Here is an 8,982-nt window from a genome sequence, read left to right as displayed (position 1 = left end):
AAAATCAGTAGAAATTCACATAAATGTATGAGCTGAAGTTTGAACTCCAATCACGACATCTGACCTCACAATTTTGGCTTTCTAGGGCTTATGGACATATCCTTATTTTCGTAAGACAAATGCTAACCAATGCCCGAAACACTGATTAAGAATGCAAATATAGTATTATTGCATTGAAACTTATGTAATCAATTCCTCAAAAGTGTAAAAAAGTGTTATTTTCTACTTAAAACTTGGTTTTAATCGACTTATGGATACTGATTAGCATGACTCTTTTCGTAATGGTAAAAAATTAAACCAAACCAATCCTAGCTTCTTAACCCCACGCCTCCACTTGTTAATAAAATAAACCCACCGCCTCACACACACTCTCTCTGTATATACTAGTCTTTTCACCCGTATGGTTGAGAACACTATTACTTGAAGAAATAAATAATCATCCGCTATTTGAAGTGGTATAGAGATCATCATAAATAAAAATAACCCTATATGTTTATTGTGAAGGTAACACGGTATATTTAACGTAACTGTATACATTAATTGAGAAGCTAATACGGTATATTTAACGTACGTTCAATAACTACGTAGATTAAGCCACGAAATCGGATACACAACTTGTCAATATTGCACGTGAATAATTACAATAACTAAATACGGCGATTAATAATGGTGAACAAATGCCAAACACAATTGATCATAACAAAATGCTTAAAATATGAATGGATTTCGTCCATATTTGCAATGACATGAAAATACGGTGACTGGACGGAGAGAGCTAGAGAGGAGGCCGCAGGAAAAAATCCACTGCTGACGGTGGCGAGAGATGAGAAGAGAAATACACGATTGTGAAAGTGGAAAAGACATGGAAGAGAGTGAAATTTTCTTCATTGGCATGGAGAGGAAGTGAGAGAGATGGTTGTATTGAAACTAAGCTAGCAAAAAAGCTGTTCTAGCTTCTCCTCAATCTCCTGAGCACTATAAATTTCTTCCAAGATTCAAATAATTGTGTTGATTGTTAAGCCAGCCTCAACATGCCCAAATCTAGTCATCTTTGTTCTCTACATTCTAACTAACAAATCGAAATGAGAATTAGTCCAATGTCGCCATTACACGACAACTTTCAAACCATATATGCGAAACAAAGATTGCCGATGTTCCTTCACGGACACGCTGTTTTTTGTTGACTTCACACAAGCAGGGTCGGCATGATAATTGTTCCTTCACAGATAGATACACTTGACAATTCTATTTATAGTTTTATTCATACTATCAGTATCAGGGTCTCTGAGTTAATAATAGCCCCCAAGTCAAAATGAGTTGACGTGGCAAATTTTAACATTTGTTTGATTGTAATTTGCTATAATGAAAATAAATAAATAAATTAAAAAACAACAAATCGTTTAAACCAGAAAAAATCATCATACTTCATCATACATCCATAGCAAAACAACATTACATTACAGTCAACAAAATTACTCTACAAAGCAAAACACAAACAAATTGATGAGGGTCCAATTCATGTGCAGCAAAAGAACACACGTTGCGTTGGTTTTAAATTTTATCAACAAAAAACAGAAACAAATAATAAGTAAATGTTAGTAGTTAAACAATTAATGCAAATTAATCAAATTGATAAAAAGAAATGAAGAGGCATAACACTACTAAGAGATAAGTAAATATGTGCAAAAATTATAGCATTAGCAATGAACATCTGAATATAGGTGAACATTTATGCTTTTTTTTTTGGGTCTTGTTGGAGCACTCTTGAAGGATTTCAAAAGAAAAAATTATTTTATAAAAAAGTCAAATATTTCAATTTTCGATGCATTAATTACATATATTTTCATGATAAATTACCATTTAAAGGTCTTAACGAGTGCCCCCAGAGGCACCGGTCAACATTTTTTTTTATTTTTTTTATATATATTTATTTCGGCCTGCATTTAAAGAGAGCAAACAATGAATTGAAGCATAGAGAGATTAATCTTCTCACTAAAACTATGATAAATATCTAATGGGTAATTTTTGGACTGTAATGCAATGTCATGATGACGGTTAGGAAGGAGAAGAAGGATGATTTTTTCTCGGTTCAATTACAATCAAGCACATGTTAAAAATTTGCCACGTCGTAAACTTGAGGAGTTAAAATCACACAAATAAAAGTTAGGGTCGTACAATTGATAAACTTGGGGTTGCCCTCAATTTACGAGTGTAGCCGAGAAGTTTCCTTCAATATTTAAGATTAATTTCATAATAGATTTTTTATTTTCATTAAAAAAATATGACCTTAGGATCAATTTACATGTGTGCCCATATAGTATAGCATACTCCCAAATTGATTAATTCCGTATCACCTTGTTTTGGTAATGGTTAACCCTAGTTTCTTAACTCCACGCCTCACCTTGTCAAAAAATAAACCCCACCGTCTCACTCTCTATCTCTCATATATACAAAACACTTTCTCTCAGATATAATATTAGGGTTGAGAAATAGACCTAACCTAGTTTCTAAGCTTGCCGCCGCAGATATAATATGTGAAAGGATAGATACCTTATGCTCCTTAATTACCTTTCGCAAAGATTCATATTTCTTCAACGTAGACAAATGGTGCCGTTAGTTTGTTTTAACTACGGGTATGTATATCTCATATATTGCATTTTTTATTTTTTATTTGTCTTCTTCTTCTAATCCATGCTTAATCTCATTCTGCAATCTCCATTTTCAGTGAACAACTCGATGCAATGTTGAGGATGCTTACGTTCACTACCAGAAACTCCCGTTTTTCCTGCGGATAATGTTGGTCATACGAAGTTTCCTGCGAATCTAAATGCCGCAGGAAATTTAGATTTTGTTGAGGATTTTCCTGCGGAACTATTGACTAATATTATTTCAACGTTTTCTTAGGTAATTCCGCATGTATTCCTGCGGATTTTACTGCGGTTTTTCATATGGTATTTCCTGCGGATTTTCCTGCGGTTTGTTTTTTTTTTATTTCTTTTTTCATTGAATTTTGAATTTTTTAGTTTTAGATATTGAATATGGTCCTATAATTTTAGATTTAAGTCCAAATTAACACATATCCAAATAAAATGACAAATTATTACTGTCGATTGTAATTAATATTTTATTTTCCAATTTCAATGTTAAAATATTTTTATAAATAATATAACACTAGACCACAAATATACAAAAAGACTTTAAAATTGCATGTTTTTTTTTTGTGATACACAATGTCGTATATTGTGTATGTGCAATGCCAATTTAATTATTTTCTCTCTTTCATTTAAAGATCAACAATTAGATTCCTGACAATAAAAAGGAACAAAAGACGATTGATAGTTGATAGTTATAACTGATGGTTGATAAATTAAAGTTGATGGAAGATGACTTAATAATTAATGTATATGATTGGGGGAGTAATTAATTTTTTTTATGTGAAATATGTATTAATTATGAGTTGTTTTACAAAATTATCCTTAATAAATGTATGTGAAAGATAAATTAAAGAATTGAATAGAAAAAAATATAATAAATAGTTAAGGATATACTCCCCCGTTTCAAATTACATGTCACATTTTTGCAATTTGCACTAATCACATGACTGACTTACTTTGAACATACTTTTTAAATAATATATAAATACAAATGTTAACATATAAAATATTGTTCGATTTTTTTTTCGATAATTATTTACAAAATATTAAATTTTTATATTTTTTTACTTTAGATAATTAAAAATATTAAGAGTCAAAATTTTGAATCGGCATGTGTGAAGTAATTGACTGCGACATGTATTTTGAAAGTGGGAGAAGTATTTTAGATAATTAAAAAAAATTAAGTTCCTCTCACTTTCCAACCATGTAAAAAACTGGTCAATTCTTGACCAAAAAAGAAGCCCCCTCAATTCGTGCCTCTCAGAACGGAACCAGCATCGTGATCTCTCCGCCGCCGTTGAGACCTCTCTCTCCTCCATCGAGATTCAGATTGGATATCCATCGAAGAAAACTCAATCCTTATGCCTTCAGTACACCACTGTTGGATCTACGTACCTCTCAATTTGTAGATCGACAATGGATCTGATGAAGGTTTTCCCAATTTTTCCTTTTAATTTCTCAATTTTAGCTTCTCTGACTTAGATTTTTCCTCTTTGCTCTGATTTACTAAATTAAATTTCAGATTTATGATATGATATTTGTTGTAGTGAGAGTGAGAAGAATTGATTCATCAACCTTGCAATTGCTGTAGTGTTTGGAGAATGCACGTAATCTGTTTGATGAAATGCATGTGAGGAATTTGTTTACTTGATCTCCTATGACTGGTGCTTGTTCAGATTCTACTCTTTCTAGGTAGAAAATTTGCCTCATGCTTTAACATCTATCATCATACTTATTGCCTGCTTCATGCTTTAACAATATTATTAACACTGATGCCTTAACAGACCCTATATCTTTGGTTTTTCATGTGTTCTGGCCTCTATTTTTGACACTTTTATAGTCTAACTCAATATAATTGCTTAAATTTCATGCAGGACACACTTCACAACCTCATTGGCAGCAATGAGTCTATAGATGATGTTGAAGCTATAGAAAATGGAAGCAGCAAGGTTGATAAAGAAAATACTGTCCAAAAGAATGAAATTCTCTTCAGGATTATATGCTCTTTATCCAGTCCAAAAGAAAATACCGTATGTTGAAGTTATATGGTAAATCTGTTCATCATTTTATATGCTCTTTATCTCTTTTTCTCTATTCTCTTTCTTTGTTTCACTGCTCATTTTTTTTCTTAGGCTATGACTTGAGTTTTGAGGTATTTTGGTATTTGGAGTTATGTTTTATTTTCTTCTTTATGTTGATTAAATAACTTAAAGAAATATGGTTTGTCTAATGATATTAGGATTTGCTGGATCTTCTTCCCATCCACACCACACCCCAAGAAGAATCAAATCAGTTCACTAACGAAGATGGCGACAATGAATTTGATGAAGACATTAATGAAGATGACGACATCAATACTTTTGTTTATACTCTTGTAGTACATAACAAACTTTGTTTAGGATGTGTTTCTTGAATTATAGTACTCAAAATACTCCTGTGAATATATTTATGTTTAATATTGATTCAAATTTATGTATTAAATTTTATACTTAAAAAAGATTAACTTTTTATTATGAAACAAATAAGTAAAAGTGATTTTCCCTTAAAAATAAAAGGAAAATGATTTCTATTGTGCCTTGTATCTACATAAATTTTATATAAAATTTCCAGCGAGTTTTCCTGCGGATTTTCTTGCGAAATATAAGTTTGCTGACGATTTTCTTGCTGCATTGGCTGCGGAAGTACCTGCCGTTTTAATGCAGAGAAGGGCAGCAAAAGTCATTCATCTCTGACCCAAATTTTCCTGCGGAATTTTGTTCAATTTCTAGAGGAAATTTCCGCAGGTGATTTTCCTGTGGTTCCAAAAATCCTCAGGAAACAACCATGTGCTTTATTTGGTTGATTATTGTTATATTTTCCTTATTATTTCATCGAGTGTAATTTCCTTGATTAATTAACAACTCATGTTTGAAAGGACCGTGGTCATATGTCAATTCCAATGTAATTTCAGCAATATCATATTCTAAAGGCTTAATTACACTTTTGGTCCTCGTGTTTTGGCCTACTTACGAAACTGGTCCTGCCCTTTTAAAACAGAACAAAACGGTCCTTCAATTATCATTTTTGTTGCATTTTTCGTCCTACCCCCCATTTTATTCTCCAAAAACGCAGAGAAATGACAGTTTTAGACCTACCCCCTATGCTCAACCATGAAATAAACAAGGAATAAAACATGTGAGTACAAATAATCCACTTTATTCAACATACTAACCAAAAAAAACCCTAATATCTAAGATATGTTTCAAATTAGGTTTTTTTGGTTAGTGTGTTGAATAGAATAGATTCATTGTGCCCACATGTTTTATTGCTTGTTGATTTCATGGTTGAGCATAGGGGTAGGTCTAAAACCGCCAAAAACTGTCATTTCTCTGCGTTTCTGGAGTTTGAAAATAGAAGGTAGGACGAAAAATGCAACAAAAATGATAATTGAAGGACCGTTTTGTTCTGATTTAAAAGAGCAGGACCAGTTTCGTGAGTAGGCCAAAACACGAGGACCAAAAGTGTAATTAAGCCTATTCTAAATCATGTAATCTATGAGAAAATCATCTTCAATCTGCTTATGTAGCCTTGTTTTTATAGATTCTAATAAATCAATCCCCATGCTCAGAGACGGAACCAAATTTTCTTTTACTAAGGGTGTGGAAAACCAAAGGAAAATTCTATTGTGACAATACCACGACAGGGCACTGTGGCGGCGGCTGGAAATGAAGTCATAATCTCATATTTTGCATTGCCATAATGCTTTTCTTTTGTCATGTAAGTTCTCCTGGATGAGTTATGATTCCGTTGTAGTTTCCATGATAAATGTTTTTCTTTAAGTCAATTGAAAGAAATATTTAAATCAAAGAGAATATTTCTCTTTGATTTAAAACATTGGATAAATGTTTTACTTACAATAAATACTTTCCTTCAAGGTCACTTGCTCAGACTCTTAAATCGAAGAGAATGCTTGAAATAGACAGTTGGTTTTCCTTTACAACTGTACTTTCTATTTCACATTTGGTTAATTCTGATGAGGTAAATTATTTCCCTGTCTAACATTTTCTTATTACGAACATTAACATGGGATCTTTGTTTCAGGATTGCATGTACGTTGTTTATGGAACTGTTAAACTTATTTAGAATGTTGCTGATTGGTGGTATATATGTTAATTGTGCGTGCCATAAAAGGGTCATTCCGAACGGTGGTATGTATTATTGCAAGTGCTGCAACAAACATGTGTTGGCAGTGGATCCGAAATTAGTAGATGAGATATCTTAATTATCTGTATATCTTATTAACAATACTCAGGACAATTATAATTGTTTTTTTTTCCTTCTACTTCTAGGTTCAAGATAGATGTTCGTGTTATTGACAAGACTGATAGTGTGACTTTTACGTTGCTTGATCGTGTTGCCGCTGAATATTTTGGAAAGTTGTGTGAGGATATCATACGTCAAGGAACATATTTTCATAAAAACAAAATATGACCTTAGGATCGGTTTACATGTGTTCCCATATTATACTCCCAAATTGATTGATTGATTCCATATCACCTTGTTTTGGTAATGGTTAAAAATTAATTAAACCAAACCAACCCTAGTCTCTTAACCCCATGCATCAACCTTGTCAAAAAATAAACCCCATCGTCTCACTCTCTCTCGGATATAATATTAGGGTTGAGATAAACCTAACCTAATTTCTAAGCTTGCAGCCTCATATATAATATGTAAAAAGATATATACCTCTGCTCATTGATTACCTTTCCCAAAGATTCAAGTTTCTTCAACGTTGACAAATGGTGCTGTCAGTTTGTTTTAACTACCGGTATATGTATATTCGTTCTTTTGTTGCGTTTTTTATTTTTTGTTTACGCCTGATCCATGCTAAATCTCATTTGTAATCTCCACTTTCAGGACACAACTCAATGCAGCGTCGAGGATGGTTGTGTCATATATGTTTTATTCCGTTGATTACAAGTTATATTTTCCTTATTATTTCATCGAGTGTAATTTCCTTGATTAATCAACAACTCATGACTCAAAGGGCAGTGGGCATGTCAATTTCATTGTACGTATATAGGTTTCTCTATTGCTTTGGATATTTATATTTTTGGACAAGCTTTGTTAATTCAACTATATACAAGCGATCCAATTGTAGAGCAGGGTGTGATTGATGTTTTAATTTTGGGATGAAGGGACATGTTAGACGACCAGGGTGTAAGTTGTAACAATTCAGTTTGCTTTAGTTGTTTGTTTTAAAATACAATTGTCTCACAAATTTGTATTTCATGCATATTTTTGTATCTTATTTTTGGTTTTTCATGTTCAATGATTTTTCAAACTTTGTATAGCTAACTGTACTCAAATATTTCATACATCCATGTTCATCCATCAGTGATCCAACTCAAATATTTCAATCATCCATACATATATATATGAAACTTAAGAAATTATAAGATACATCCAAATTTAATAATGTCAAAAAATATAAAAATAACTAAAATTTACTCCTTAAAATCATCAATTGTTGTATTTGAGTTAAATTTTTCAGCGATATCATCTTCTAAATAATGTAATCTATAAGAAAATCATCTTCAATCTTCTTCGGTAGCCTTGTTTTTATAGATTCTTATAAATTAATCCCATGCTTGTTTTTCTCTCTAATAAAAAGTTAACATTCTAATTCTGTTATGGTTTCCATGATAAATATTTTTCTTTAAGTCAACTCACTTAATATGTTTACAGTTTTCTGTGTAGACAAGGTCCAGGCAAGGATTTTGCTAGTATTCCTTAATCCTTACATTGATGTTGACGGAGTTGGTGGTAACACACTGGGGAAACACCCTTGATTACAAAAAGAGTTCTGAGTTGGAAGCTGTGAAACTATCAAGTTTTATTTCTTCGTCACATGCCACATGCTTCCTTTGGTTGATCACAAAGATATGTTTTTTAGACAACCGTGATTTCCTTGATTAATCAACTCAAGCCGTATGTCCACTGTCAAATTATTATCATAAGGTACCTTATTGAAACATCTTACATACACAGAGTTTGCCTCATTATCTATTTTATTAAACATATATGTGCAGTGTGTATTATGCTAATTGTGGATTTATTATTGTTGCCAACTACATGCTTCTCCGGGCATTAATACCTTTTACAACTAGCCTCCCTTTCTCCCAATCTTGTAATTGAATTAAAGTGTAAACTCTCCAAATTGATAATTTCACTTATAACGGATTCGACATGTTTTATTTGATACAATACAGTTTTCAGCAGCTTTTGTACAGTTGATATAAACTGCAGTGACATTATGATTCTGTCTGATCACTTAATGATAATATAT

At 32.1% G+C, this 8,982-nt stretch overlaps 1 long non-coding RNA gene across 2 annotated transcripts; it reads left to right on the top strand.

The window, feature by feature from the left end:
- The first annotated feature begins 3,840 nt into the window (after nucleotides 1–3,840).
- LOC25485614 (uncharacterized) lies at nucleotides 3,841–5,135 on the top strand. 2 transcript variants are annotated; one of them, XR_003008748.2, is made up of 4 exons: nucleotides 3,841–4,085; nucleotides 4,177–4,346; nucleotides 4,529–4,702; nucleotides 4,894–5,135. It is a non-coding gene; the product is annotated as an uncharacterized lncRNA (long non-coding RNA). The 2 variants fall into 2 exon arrangements; XR_003008747.2 differs by having other exon boundaries at nucleotides 3,843–4,085; nucleotides 4,202–4,346.
- The last annotated feature ends 3,847 nt before the right edge of the window (nucleotides 5,136–8,982 follow it).

Source organism: Medicago truncatula, chromosome 1 (assembly GCF_003473485.1).
Source record: "Medicago truncatula cultivar Jemalong A17 chromosome 1, MtrunA17r5.0-ANR, whole genome shotgun sequence".
Lineage (NCBI taxonomy): Eukaryota > Viridiplantae > Streptophyta > Magnoliopsida > Fabales > Fabaceae > Medicago > Medicago truncatula.
The sequence above is the reverse complement of the archived record's forward strand: the minus strand, read 5'-3'. Positions and strand labels throughout refer to the sequence as shown.